This window comes from Molossus molossus, unplaced genomic scaffold (assembly GCF_014108415.1).
Source record: "Molossus molossus isolate mMolMol1 unplaced genomic scaffold, mMolMol1.p scaffold_m16_p_4, whole genome shotgun sequence".
Classification (NCBI taxonomy): Eukaryota; Metazoa; Chordata; class Mammalia; order Chiroptera; family Molossidae; genus Molossus; species Molossus molossus.
The window spans coordinates 33,855,623-33,870,317 of NW_023425377.1; the positions used below are offsets into that span (position 1 = coordinate 33,855,623).

Genomic DNA, 14,695 nt, shown 5'->3' on the forward strand with positions numbered 1-14,695 from the left:
GTGCGTAATTTTTTTTTATATTGTCACCCAGGGATACATTTATCTTCAAATAGAGTGGGAGGGCGAGAGAGACACCAATGTGAGAGAAACACATTGATTGGTTGCCTCTTGCATGATCCCAAAGAGGGCTGGCAACAAACCACAACTGAGGTAAATGCCCTTGGCTGGAATCCAAACCACAACTCTTTGGTCCACAGGCTGATGCTCTAACCGCTGAGCCAAACCAATCAGGGCTGTGTACATAATTTTTAGAGTCCTTATCTCTGGGTTTCTCAATCTAGGTACTATAGACATTTTGGGCCAGATAATTATTTGTTGTTGGGAGCTCTCCTATGCATTATAAAATGTTTAGCAGCTCTCTCACCTCTACCTACTAGATGCCAGTAGCATTCCAGATGTGAAAACAAAAATGTCTATAAACAATGCCAAATGTCACCTGGTGGGCAAAACTGCCCCCAGGTGAGAACCACTGCCTTATCTCTTATTAATACATTTGAATTATTTACAGATAAAAATCATAACATTTGAGATTGGCTTCAAAATAATCCAGTGGGGGTAGAACAGGTAACCAAGAATTAACAAAGTGATGGGACACATGGAAATTTGTTATGGAACACTCAATGTTTATATGTGTTTAAAAATTTCATCGCTGTTTATTAGACACCTATTTTGTATATTTTCCTATAGTGTGTATTTGAAATATTTGTAATAAAAATTTTTTAAAGGAAAAAGCTAATTACAAATTATCATATCCTGCAGTTGGTTGTCTAAAAACTCTGGAAAACAATACAGCAATATCTTACCAAAAAAATGAAACGACTCACACTCTAGAACCAAACAATTCTACTGACTATAAAGAGAAACACCTATGTGCACTAAAAGACATGTATGGGGAGTTTTGAAGCTTAAGTGTTTGTAGGAGCAAAATCTTGGAAACAAATTTTTAAAAAATTTTAGCCCAGTGGGTGTAGCTCAGTAAATTGAGCATCATCCCATGGACTGAGAGGTCCCGGTTCAATTCCTGGTCAGGGCACACGCCCTGGGTGGGGGGCATGCAGGAGGCAGCCAATTGATGTTTCTCTCTCACATTAATGTTTCTAAGAAAGTTTAAAAAGTAAATTTAAAAAATTTTTTTTTAGCCCTGGCCAGTTTGGCCCAGTCTTAGCCCGAGGACCAAAGGGTCATGGGTTTGATTCCTGGTCAAAGGCATGTACCTGGGTTGCAGGTTCAATCCCCGACCCCAGTCAGGGTGGTGTGGGAGGCAACCAATGGATGTGCCTCTCACATCGATGTCTGTCTGTCTCTGTCTCTCTCTCCCTCCCTCCTCCCTCCCACTCTATCTAAAAAAAAAAATCAATGAAAAAATATCCTCAGGTGAGGATTAACCACAAAAATAAATAAAATAAAAATATATTGTTGGTATATTTGTATTAACTGAAAATGCACATCATTTAAAATGTATACAGACGATCCCTCACTTATAATGGTTCCACTTAAAATTTTTTGACATTATAATAGTGCAAGTGATATGCATTCATTAGAAACCGTACTCTGAATTTTGATCTTTTTCTTGGGCTAGCAACATGTGGTATGATACTCCCGTGACACAGAGCAGTGGCAGTGAGCCATAGCTCCCAGTCAACCACGTGATCATGAGGGTAAACAACCAATATTCTACAATGAACTCTGTTGCCAGCATTTTCTGAATATTGTGTTTGGGGTTTTCACATCCCATCATGTCTAAAATAAATTCACCTGTGTTTCCTGCTTCTGGTGAAAAGAGGAAGGCAATTACTCTTGAAACTCAAAATAACTGCCACCTGTGGGCCAGCAAGTGTTCTGAGCACGTATAAAGTAGACTAGGCTTAAGTAAGCTAGGATGTTCAATAGGTCAGGTGAATTGCATGCATTTTTAATAGGATATTTTCAACTCACACTGGATTTATCAGAATGAAATCCCATCGTAGACTGAGAAGCATCTGCACATTTCTATAACATGTATGTAAATTTTGACAACATGCAAAATAATACTATATGTTGTTTATGGATAAAAATATATTTTTTTTAGCCCTGGCCGGTTTGGCCCAGTGGTTGAGCATTGGCCTGCAGATCAGAGAGTCCTGGGTTCGGTTCCTGCTAGGGGCACGTACCAAAAAAATATATATATATATTTTTTATTAATTTATTTTTGTTACAGATGTTTCTCCTTTTTCCTCCATTGACACCCTCCTCCCTTGGATAAAAATCTTAAAACTTTAAAACATAAAACAATAAATAATAAAGTCATGTCTAGGTCACTTCCCTGATTCTGAAGTCCTCCAGTGAATGCTCTCCCCACCCAAGCAACAGGCTGGAGGCTTGTTCTCTGGAGAGAATAAAACAGGTCTCAGGACGGAGAGACACTAACCATAGTCAAGGGCATGGAAGATGTATGAAAAACAGGAAGGTTAAGTGAATATTTCCATACACACTTTGCTCCCAGTGGTTCTAAGAACACTAGAAGCCTAGCCTGTACCTTCCAGGCAGAAGATTAGATGATCCTCAAGAAAACCTGACCAACACAAGATAAAGAACTATACAATTAACTGGCATTAGTGATCCTGGGGAAATAGCAAGGCCAGCAAACCATAAATTGAATTCCACAGTTGTCAAACCTTACCCCCATATGCTCAGACCTTTTAATCAGCTTTTTATGTCCTACTCTTAAAGAATCAATCATATGATTCATCTTCAACATGAAAGACCAAAACAATGTGGAGAAAAAAAGCGTAAGAAAACAAAGATCAGCTCAGTCGGTGTGGCTCGGTGGCTGAGCATCAAACCACGCACCAAAAGGTCGCTGGTTTGATTACCTACCGGTCAGGGCCATGCCCAGGTTGTGGGCCCGATCCCCAGTTGGGGGCATGCAGGAGGCGGCCAATCAATGTTCTCTCTCCCTCTTCCTCCTTCTCTCTCTAAAAATCAATAAAGAAAAAAAATTTTAAAAAGAAAGAAAACAAAGATCATGCAGGGAGAAAAACGTCAAAACAAAAGAAAAACTATCATAAATACCCTTAAAGGGAAGAGAAGCTGTTGCTTTTATGAAATAAGAGCAAAATCCTTAAAATAAACAAACTTACATTCTGAGAATGAGAAAGTCTTTCAGAAAACAGATAAAAGACTTGCAGTATTATTTACAATAGTTAAGATATGGAAGCAACCCAAGTGCCCATCATTTGAGTGGATAAAAAAGCTGTGGGACATACATAATGGAGTATTACTTGGGCATAAACAAGAATGAAATCTTACCATTTGTGACAACATAGATGGACCCAGAGTGTGAAAAAAGTCAGAAAAAGATAAATACTGCGTGATTTCACTTACACATGGAGTCTAAAGAGCAAAACAAACAAACACAGAAACACACCCATAGATACAGAGATAAGACTGATGGTTGCCAGAAGGGAGGGGAGTTGGGGGGCTGGATGAAAAGTATGAAGAAATTAAGTACAGATTGGTAGTCACAAAACAGTCATGGGGATGTAAATACAACACAGGGAATATAGTCAATAAGATTGCTATAACTAAGTACAATGCCAGGTGAGTACTTGGGAGACCACTTTGTAAAGTATATGATTGTCTAACCACTATACTATATACCTGAAATTAATACAAAATAATACTGAATGTAAACTGTAACTGAAAAAAAAAAAAAGGAAATAAAAAACAAAGACATAAAGTAGAAAATATAGGACCAGCCCAAATCCATATAATCTGTATAAAAATTCCAACTGTGTGTTTTGTGTGTGTTTTGTTTTTAAAAACAGATATGGCAAGCTGATCCTGAAGTTCATATGAGAATGCAAGGGACTCAAAAAGCCAAAACAATTTTGGAAAAGAACAAAGTTGGAAGACACACTTTCTAATTTTGAAACTTAATACAAAGCTACAGTTTCAAGACAGTATGGTACAAGCATAAGAACTGAGAGTCCAGCCAAGCCAGTGTGGCTCAGTGGTTTGAGCGTTGTCCCATGGACTGTGAGGTCCTGGTTTAATTCCCAGTCAGGGCACATGCCGGAGTTGCGGGCTCAATCCCCAGTAAGGGACATGCAAGAGACAGCCGATAGATGACTCTCACACTGATGTTTCTCTCTCTCCCTCTCTCTCTCTCTCTCCTCTCTAAAAATAAAAACCAATAAAATGTATATAATGAAGAAAAAAAAAATTGAGTCCAGAAATAAACCCATACATTAATGGCCAATTGGTTTTTGACACAGTTTGCCAAAACAATTCAATGGGCCCTGGCAAGTTTTGCTCAGCAGTTAGAGCGACAGCCTGCGGACCAGAGAGTCCCGGGTTCGGTTCCTGCTAAGGGCATGTACCTCAGTTGCAGTTCGTCCCCAGCCCCAGTTAGGGTCATGCAGGTGGCAACCAGTCGATGTGTCTCTCTTGCATTGATGTTTTCTCTCTCTCTCTCTCCCTCCACTCTACCTGAAGATAAATGCAAAAAAAAGTCCTCAGGTGAGAATAAAAAAAAAAAAATTCAATGGAGGAAAGAATAGTCTTTCAACAAATGATGCTAGGAAAACTAAATATTCACATGCAAAAGATGAACTGAGACTTCTCCTACCTCACACCATATCCAAAAATAAACCTAAAATAGATCAAGGACCGCCATCTCACACCCACCAAGACAGCTACTACAATGATAACAACAATAACAACAACAGTGTTGGTGAGGATCTGGAGAAACTGGAACCCCAGTGCACTGTTAGTGGGAATGTAAAATGATTTAGCCACTGTGGAAAACAGTATGGCAGTTCTTCGAAAAATTAAAAATAGAATTACCATATGATCCAGCAATTCCACTTCTAGGTATGTACTGAAAAAGAAGGGTCTCAGAGAATTTGCACACCCACATTCATAGCAGCATTATTCAGAATACCTAAAAAGTATAAACAATCGTGTCTACCAGTAGATAAATGGACAGGCAAAATGGGGTATACACACAAAATGAAATACTATTAGCTTTAAAAAGGAAGAAAATTCTCACAACATGATGAACCTTAATGGCACTATGCTAAGTGAAATAAGTCAGTCACAAATGGATAAATACTGTATAATTACACTTATAAGAAACCTAGTCAAAATCTTCATATCATTTGATTGGATTAGCAATGGTTTAAAGCATGTGACAAAAGATTAGATAAACTGAACTCCATCACAATTAAAAATTCTGTATATCCATAAAGAAAGTAAAAAGGCAACCCACAAAATGAGAGAAAAATTTTGCAAATCACAATCTGATAATGGTTTAGTATCCAGAATATATAAGAAATTCTTACAGCTCAACAATAAAAAGACAACTCAATTTAAAAAACCGACAAAGAACACACATTTCTCCAGAGGATATATATGGTCAATGAGCACATGAAGAGATGGCTCAACACCATTTACATTTAGTCATTAGACAAATGCAAATCATAATCACAATGCTATAACACTTGAGATCTTAGGAAAGCTATAATCAAAATAATAAAGTAACAAGCACTGATGAGGATATAGAAAAACTGGAACCCTCATACATTGTTGGTAGAAATATAAAACAGTACAGCCAATTTGAAAAACAGTTTGTCCCTCAGAAAGGTAAACACAGAATGACCACATGATCCAGTAATTCCACTTAGATATATATTCAAGAAGAATAAAAACGTATTTTCACAAAAAATTTGAAAAATAAGTTCATAACAGTATTATTTTAATAGTTAAAAAGTGGAAACAACCCAAATGCATATCAGATCATGAATGGATGAAGAAAATGTGGTATATCCATACAATGAAATATTATTCAGTTATAAAAGGAATTACATACTGATACATACTACAACTTGGCTAAAATTTGAAAACACTATGCTTAACAAAAGCCAGACATAGCCCTGGCCGGTATGCTCCATCGTTAGAGAGTCGGCCCATGGATTGAAGGGTCATGGGCTCTGGGTTTGATTCTGGTCAAGAGCACATACCTGGGTTGCAGGTTCAATTAGCTAGCCCCAGTAAGGGTCCTGTGGGAGGCAACCAATGGATGTCTCTCACATCAGGCCCCCCGCCTCCTGCCCTTTCCCTTCCACTGTATCTAAAAAAATCAATGGAAAAACATCCTCGGGTAAGGGTTAACTCCCTGCCCCCAAATAAAGAAACCAGACACAAAAGGTCACATTTTATACAATGCCATTTATATGAAATGTCCAGAATAGGCAAATCCAAATACATGAGGCATGGGGGAAACCATTCCACAAAGTCCAACATCCATTAATAGTTTTTAAAAAGGGAGAATAAAAAAATATCCTCAGGCCCTGGCCGGTTTGGCTCAGCGGTTGGAGTGTTGGCCTGAGTTCCAGAGAGACCCTGGTTTGGTTCCCACTAGGGGGGCGTACCTAGGTTGCAGTTTGCCCCCGGCCCCGGTTGGTCGTGCGGGTGGCGGCCACTCAATGTGTCCCTTTCACGTCGATGTTTCTCTCTCTCTCTCTTCCACTCTCTCCCTCCCACTCTGTCTGAACAAAAAATGGAAAGGTGTCCTGGGGTGAGGATAAAAAATATATATATGTGCTCAGGTAAGAATTAACAACAACAAAAAGACCAACTGAATGCCCCCCAAAATAAATAAAAATTGGCCTCCATCACCACACATCATAAAATTTCACAACACGGGGGACAAAGAAAACCTGTAAGCTTCCAGAAAGGAAATGGGTCACAGATACAAGAGTAGGAACCAGAATGGTTTTGGATTGAACAGCAATACTGGGAGCTAGAAGACAACCAAAACATTGACTACAAAAGTAAAAAAACAGCCCTGGCCGGTTTGGTTCAGCGGTTAGAGCATCAGCCCACTGTCCAGAGAGACCCAGGTTCGGTTCCCGCTAAGGGCACGTACCTAGGTCGCAGCTTGTTCCCGGCCCTGGTTGGGGTTGTGTGGGAGGCAGCCACTCAATGTGTCCCTCTCTCCCTCCCACTCTATCTGAACAAAAATGGAAAAATGTCCTCGGGTGAGGATTAAAAAAAAAAAAAAAAAAAGTAAAAAACAATGCCACCACTACTGGTGGTCCTACCTCAGGCTCTAAGATCAGTGATAAGTCATATTCATGGTGCAGCCTAAGAAATTAATAGCTAAACTCCTTTCCAAATGCCAATAAACATCGCTAGCTTCAAGTTCTTCCTCAAAGTCTGAACAATTTTCTTAACCTTGTATCAATGGAATACTATTTATGTGCATGTGTTCTCATACAATTTAATTTCCACATCAAGTTATAGATTCAACAAAGGACTTAAGTAAGACATATATACTGGGGGAGGAAAAGACTGTATAAGCATGTTTTGGGATTGCCACTGTAAGTCAAACAGATTTTACTTATTAGAGGTTTGTCCTATAGTGAGTGATAAAAATAAAGGTTACAACTTGAAAAATTCAAATTTCTGTCTTAAACCAATTTAACCAGTCTTATAGCAATTAACAGTTTTTTAAAAAGCTTACAAACATATGATAAACTCCTGGTAAGATCAATAATTTCAAAGTGGATTTTATTATTTCTAGTCAACAAAAGTGAAGCACAATGATAAAAATAACCTTTCAATTGACAGAAATCTGGCCTATCACTAAACTCAGTGATGATATTATTATTGCCTTGATGCAACAGGTAAAGTAGGGGAGATTCTTAAGTAATTCCCTATCACCTACAACAATGCACTCTTATCAAAACATGAATAATATTTCTAAATATGCAAACACACCAAGCTCAATAATTATTAAAAGAAGCCATTATTCCTGACTAAACTTTAACACTTTAAGCTTAATTAGGTAAGCTGGGCAGCAAGTTCATAGGTATTGGCCATATCAGTGTCTAAAACATTTTTTTGTTTTAAATCCTCATCCGAGGATATTTTTCTATTTATCTTCAATAGAGTGGAAGGGAGGGAGGAAAAAGGGATGGAGAGAAAGAAAGAGAGAGAGAGAAACATAGACGTGAGAGGGATACTTTGACTGGCTACATGACCCTGACCAGGGTTGGGGACAAACTGCAACCAAGGTACGTGCCCTTGACCAGAATCAAACCCACGACTCATCAGTCTGCGGGGCAATGCTCTAACCACTGAGCAAACCAGCCAGGGCTAAAACACTTTTTACACATAAAATATTTCATAAAAAAAGATAAATTTCGGTACTCCAGATATTTCTAGGAATGGAGACTATAGGTTACTAGATTTACCAAAATTGTCTCAGAATAATAATACTAAACTAAAATTATGGTCTTAGTTTTCTCTAAGAATGGGCTATAGGAAAATGCTATGTTCCCTAACTTGGAAAAGTACTATGTGGTCACAATCACTGAGTTGAACTTCCTCTGTTTTAAGTTATGTTCTATATCACTAGCACTACTGTTTTAAATAGTTTTTATCTAATTATTTATATCAAATTAATCATGTATTTTACTTTGTTTTCAAAATTTTTTTCTTTATTGATTTTTAGAGAGAGAGGAAGGGAGAAGGAGAGAGAGAGAAACATCAATGAGAACATCGATTGGCCGCCTTCTACATGCCCCCTACAGGGGATTGATTGGGCCCACAACCTGGGCATGTGCCCTGACCAGGAATCAAACCAGTGACCTCTTGGTGCATGGGTCAATGCTCAACCACTGAGCCACACCAGCTGGGCTTACTTTGTTTTTTAAAAATGTTGCCCAGCCAGAGTGCCTCAGTTGATTGAACATTGTACTGTGCACCTAAAGTTTTTTAAAAATGTTGCCCAGCCAGAGTGCCTCAGTTGATTGAACATTGTACTGTGCACCTAAAGTTTGCCAGTTCAAGTCCCAGTCAGGGCACATACCTTGGTTGTGGGTTTGATCCCCAGTCGGGGCATATAAACCAATCAATGTTTCTCTCTCCCTTTCCCTTACTTTCTCTAAGCATGTCCTTTGGTGGGGATTAAACAAAAAGAAAAATTGTGAGGATAACCACAGAAGAATAGGCATGAACCAGTGCAGGATGTCCAAGACAGGACAGAGTTAAGAAGGGCATCCCCAGGAGAGGGGGAGCAAGAATGGTATCTATGCAGGTGAGCCACAGTAACGGGAGGTTGATTACACACAGGGGAACAGATCAAATGAGTAAATATATTAAGAATTAGCCCTGGCCGGTTTGGCTCAGCGGTTGGAGTGTCCGCCTGCGGTCCGGAGAGACCCGGGTTCGGTTCCTGCTAAGGGCACGTACCTCGGTTGCAGTTTGTCCCCGGCCCTGGTTGGTCATGCGGGTGGCAGCCACTCGATGTGTCCCTTCACATCGATGTTTCTCTCTCTCTTCCTCTCTCTCCCTCCCGCACTATCTGAACAAAAAATGGAAAAATGTCCTCAGATGAGGATAAAAAAAAAAAAAGAATTATAGAAGACTGGTTTCTCACTGTCAGAAAAGGAATACCAATATTTAAAAGAAGAAATATAGGGAGAGCCTAAGGGTACTGAACTGCCCGATGGTATTTGGCTACAACCTCAAAAAAACTGAGTGCCAGAACCACCTCACTCTAAGACATTCTCAGATTCCTGATTTTCAGAAATTATGGAATAATAAATGTTTGTTATTTTAAGCAGCTAAGTTCTGGATTCTTTCCTATGCAGAATTATATAAATAATACAAACAGGTTAAGTATATTTTCTCAAAGTGTCTCCTAAGATACCCTGTATTCATTATAAACAGAAAAGGAACAATGGTAGACATCATCTTTGTCAAGTAATGGAAGTGAAAATTTTCAGTAATGGGTCAAAGTGAAACTGCATCCCTCTGACAGCATGTAATGAAAAGAATCCAACTAAAATCATACACCACTTGCCCGGCCAGTGTGGTTCAGTGGTTGAGCATCAACCCATGCACCAAGATGTCACTGGTTCGATTCCCGGTCAGGGCACATGTCCAGGCTGTGGGCCCAGTCCCCAATGGGGGCATGCAGGAGGCAGCCAATTGATGTTTCTATCTCTCTCTCCCTCTCCCTTCCTTCTCTCTCTAAAAATCAATAAGGAAAAAAAATAATTTTTTTAATAAATAAAAAATAAAATAAAATCATACAACACTTGATAGGATGCAAAAAGTGGGATACAGCACTGCTACTATGACATTCCTTCCAAAGAGACATGGCCTCAATATGATCACAAGAAAATATCAGCCAAACCCAAGCTGAGGGATTTCTCCAAAATGACTGAAATATTATAAGACATTGCTTTTATAACACCATGGTGTAGTGGTTTTGTTTTGTTTTTGTTTTTTTCTTTTCTTTTTTGGTTGAGGTGGCAATGGAGTGAAATGCTAAACAGACAACACTGACACCTAAAATTTCAAGATTCTACCAACTCCATGGGTCAACATTACTGGACTATAATTTGTAAAAAAATATCAAGGTCATGAAGCCAAGGAAAAACTAAAGAACTGAAAGAGACTAAAGATAGATAACTATATGCAAGGTAACTCTGAACTGGATCCTTTTCTATATTACTGGAACAACTGGCAAAACTTGAAAGGGGTCTGAGAATTAGATGGCAGTTAAGATCTCAATGGAAATTTCCTAATTTTAATAAGTGTATTGTGACTGTGTAGCAGAATGCTCTTGTTTAAAGAAATACACATTAAAGTATTTGGGGTTGATGAGGCATAATGTTGACAACTTACTCTAAAACGTTTAAAGAAAAAATGTTCTAAGTATTGTATTTGCAACTTTTCTGTAGGTATGAGATTGCTTCAAAATTTCAGAGTTAAAAAAAAAAATCAGAAAAGCCCAAAGGCAATTATAGCAGCCACTTTAGTAGAATTATGATGATTAGCAAGTATATTGGATTGAATGGTCCCAAAAGAGATATGTGGCACATCTTAATTTCTGGGACCTGTGAATGTTACCTTATTTGGAAAAAGGATCTTTTATAGACATAATTAAATTAAGGATCTTTTAAAAAAATTTATTGATTGATTCTTAAAGAGAGGAAGCGAGAAACATCAATTTTGTTGTTCCACTTATTTATGCATTCATTGGTTGCTTCTTTTATGTGCCTTGACTGGGAATTGAACCAGCAACCCTGGCATATCAGGACGACATTCTAACTAACTGAGCTACCCGACCAAGGTCTTAAATTAAGAATCTTGGTAAGATCATCCTGGATTACATGTGTGGGCCTTAAATATAATATCAAGTGTCCTTATAAGAGACAAAAGAGGAGAAGACACACACAGAGGGGAAGGTAATGAAGATGAAGGCAGAGATTGGAGTGATGTGGCTACAAATCAAAGAAGCCAAGATGCTAACAGCCAGTCACCAGAAGCTGGAAGAGGCAAGGAAGGACTCTCCCACAGAACCTCCACAGGGAGTGTGACCCTACTAATACACTGAGTTTGTACTTCTGGGCTCCAGAACCATGAGAGAATAAATTTCTGTTGGTTTTTTGTTGTTGTTGTTGTTATTTAGAGCAGCCCTATAAAACATTTAATCTAAAGGAAATCAATCATCCCCATTAGTATACTATTATTTTAAGGAATCTATTTCTAAACAGTATCATTTTGGCTTCTGTAAAACAACTCTGATTTCAAAAGTCATCTGATATAAGCCCTTAAGAAGTTGGCAAAGGGAAGCTATCATTTATACTGGCATGATGCTCTACAAGTGGTAGGGGGAAGTGCCCAAAAAACAGCAGCAGATGCTTCTATTACAAGATAATGTTAAAGATAATTGTTTTCACTTCTAGACCAACAAAATATACATGTATTAAAAACACCTTCAGCTCCCCATCATGTATCCTCCTGATTATTGTGTATTCTAAAATGGGAACCAAGACTTTAAATTTTAAAAATTTTTTATAGTGAATGGATATAAAAACAAATTTGTGGCATTTTTAGTCTAATGCATGTTTTCATCCATTATCAAACAGTGATTATTAAAATGATGTGTATTTATCAGAGAAAAAATAAAATAAAATAAAAACACATTCAGGGGATAATATTTTGAAGTTTGTTGAAGAAAAATTCCCCCAATTAGAAAAATTATAAGACATCACTTTTACAACACCATGGTGTGTGGTTTTTTTCTTTTCTTTTTTGGTTGTGGTGGCAATGAAGTGAAATGCTAAACAGACAACACTGATACCTAAGATTTCAAGATTCTACCAATTTCATGGGCCAACATTACTGGGCAGTTAAGCCATAGTAATATTAAAAACTACCTTTTCTGTCCTGGCCAGTTTTGCTCAGTGGTTAGAGTGTTGGCCCTCGAACCAAAGAGTCATGGGTTTGAGTCCGGTCAAGGCCATGTACCTCAGCTGTGGTTCGTCCCCAAGCCTTGGTCGGGGTCGTGCAACCAGTCGATGTGTCCCTCTCATGTCGATGTTCCCCCCCTCACTCTATCTGAAGACAAATGGAAAAATATCCTCGGATGAGGATTAGAAAAAAACAACAACTACCTTTTGCCCTGGCCAGATGGCTGAGTTACCTGGAGCTTCATCCCTTAACCAAAATGGTTGCAGTTTGAGCCCTGGATGGAGTTGCTCAGTGGTTAGAGCATCTCCCAGGCACCAAAGGGTAGAAGGTTCAGTCCCTGGCCCGGTCCAGACACTTGCAGGAGACAACCAATTGATGTCTCTTTCTCACATCAATGTTTCTCTTTTCTCTTCTCTCTCTCTCCCTCCCTTCCACTCTCTATAAAAAAAAAAAAATCAATGGGAAAATTATCCTCAGATTAACAACAACAAAAAAGGTTGCAGTTTGACTCCTAGTCAGGGCACATACCTAAGTTTTGGGTCCAATCCCCAGTGATCAATGTTTCTCTCTTTCTCTCTCCCCTTCCTCCCCTCTCTTCCCTTCCACTTTCTCTTAAAAAAAAAAAAAAAAATCAATGGAAAAAGTACCCTCCGGTGAGAATAAATAAAAATCAATGAAAACATATCCTTGGGTGAAGATTAAAAAACAAAACTACCTTTTATGTAGTTCATATATTCTTTCTACTCATCCTCCACAGGTTATGTGACACTATCCCCATTCCGTAGGCAAGGAAGCTGAGGCTAAATCAGTTAAGTGACTTGCTTAAGGCCACAGTCTAAACATGACTCAGTAGGCATGATGCTCCAAAATCTTACTATTTTTCCCCCACCCCACTTGCTGTTGATTTTTTCTTGAATACTGCTGGCAAAAACTGAATGCCTACTATGCATCAGGCATTCAGTTATACGCAGGGAATATAACAAAAAAGACAGTGACTTTGACCAGGAGAGTTCAGTCTAGAGGAGGGAATAATCAAACATGCCTAAGAAACAATTCTGTAATGGAACCCTAACTGCCTGCATGCCTGGGGCATATACTTCATAGAGAAGCCATTTCTGTTGGGTCTCCAAGGATGAATCAAGAATTCATGAGGAGGAGGCAGGGTGAGAAGGCATTTCTCTGTATAAGGAAAAGCACAAAGACGACAGGAAAATGATTCTGAGTAGGATCAATTAGAACTGTTTCAATTACAGTAATATCTCTCAAGACACTAATATGTATTATAGGAATAAAGGTGGCAATATTTTTTGTCCTAAATTTGGTCTATTTTTATTATTCTTTTTTTAATCCTGACCCAAGGATATGTTTATTAATTTGAGAGAGAGAGCAAAGAAACACCGATGGATTGCCTCCCCCCAATCCCAGAAATCTAGATATGTGCTCTAAGGGGGGAATCCAATTCCACAATCTTTTTGGTGTAAAGGGAGGATGCTCCACCGAACTGAGCCACCCGACTCAGGCCACTTCTAATACATTTTAAAGAAATACAACATATTTCTGCAGATTTAAAGCATTAATTAACTTGCACACACAAAGCAAATGATAACCATTGTGTTCTGATGTACAAACAGCATTTACTTATTTATTTATTTATTTATTTTTATCCTCACCCGAGGACATTTTTTCATTTTTTGTTCAGGTAGAGTGGGAGGGAGAGAGAGGAACAGAGAGAGAGAGAGAGAAACATCGACGTGAAAGGAACACATCGAGTGGCTGCCACCCGCACGACCGACCAGGGCCGGGGACAAACTGCAACCGAGGTACGTGCCCTTAGCGGGAACCGAACCCGGGTCTCTCCGGACCGCAGGCCGACGCTCTAACCGCTGAGCCAAACCGACCAGGGCACAAACAGCATTTAATTGTAGGCTTTACTATTTGACTCCACTGATCTCTCCTATTTCTTGTTATAATTAAATATACATTTGAGAAGTGATTGAATCAAAGATTATTATATATTAAATATTTCTACTACACTAACACACTACTCATGGACTTAGGACAGAAGTTTTAAATAAAAATCAAAGTCAGGCCCTGGCCGGTTTTGCTCAGCGGTTAGAGCGTCGGCCCGCAGTCTGGAGAGACCCGGGTTCAGTTCCCACTAAGGGCATGTACTTCGGTTGCAGTTTGTCCCCGGCCCTGGTTGGTCGTGCGGATGGCAGCCACTCGATGTGTCCCTTTCATGTCGATGTTTCTCTGTCTCTCTTTCTCTCTCTCCCTCCCACTCTACCTGTACAAAAATGGAAAAATGTCCTTGGGTGAGGATAAAAAAAAAAAAAATTAAAGTCAGCACTTCCAGAGGTGCTGGCAACGTGAGGGACTCAGGCTCCAGAGGCCAGGGACTAGTGCTATGTTCCTGACTGCACTCTTCTGCCTCAACCGC

At 39.1% G+C, this 14,695-nt stretch overlaps 1 protein-coding gene across 5 annotated transcripts in view; it reads right to left on the reverse strand.

Moving 5' to 3' along the window:
* UBE2D2 (ubiquitin conjugating enzyme E2 D2) overlaps nucleotides 1-14,695 on the reverse strand; it is a 64,505-nt gene that overhangs the window by 40,054 nt on the left and 9,756 nt on the right. The window contains exon 1 of one of the 5 annotated variants that reach the window (XM_036239843.1): nucleotides 4,828-4,843. The exons of the other annotated variants lie outside the window; for them this stretch is intronic. The gene's annotated coding sequence lies outside the window, so the exon portion shown is untranslated. Of the gene's footprint in view, nucleotides 1-4,827; nucleotides 4,844-14,695 lie in introns of those variants that run through there. 5 annotated transcript variants of the gene reach the window in all.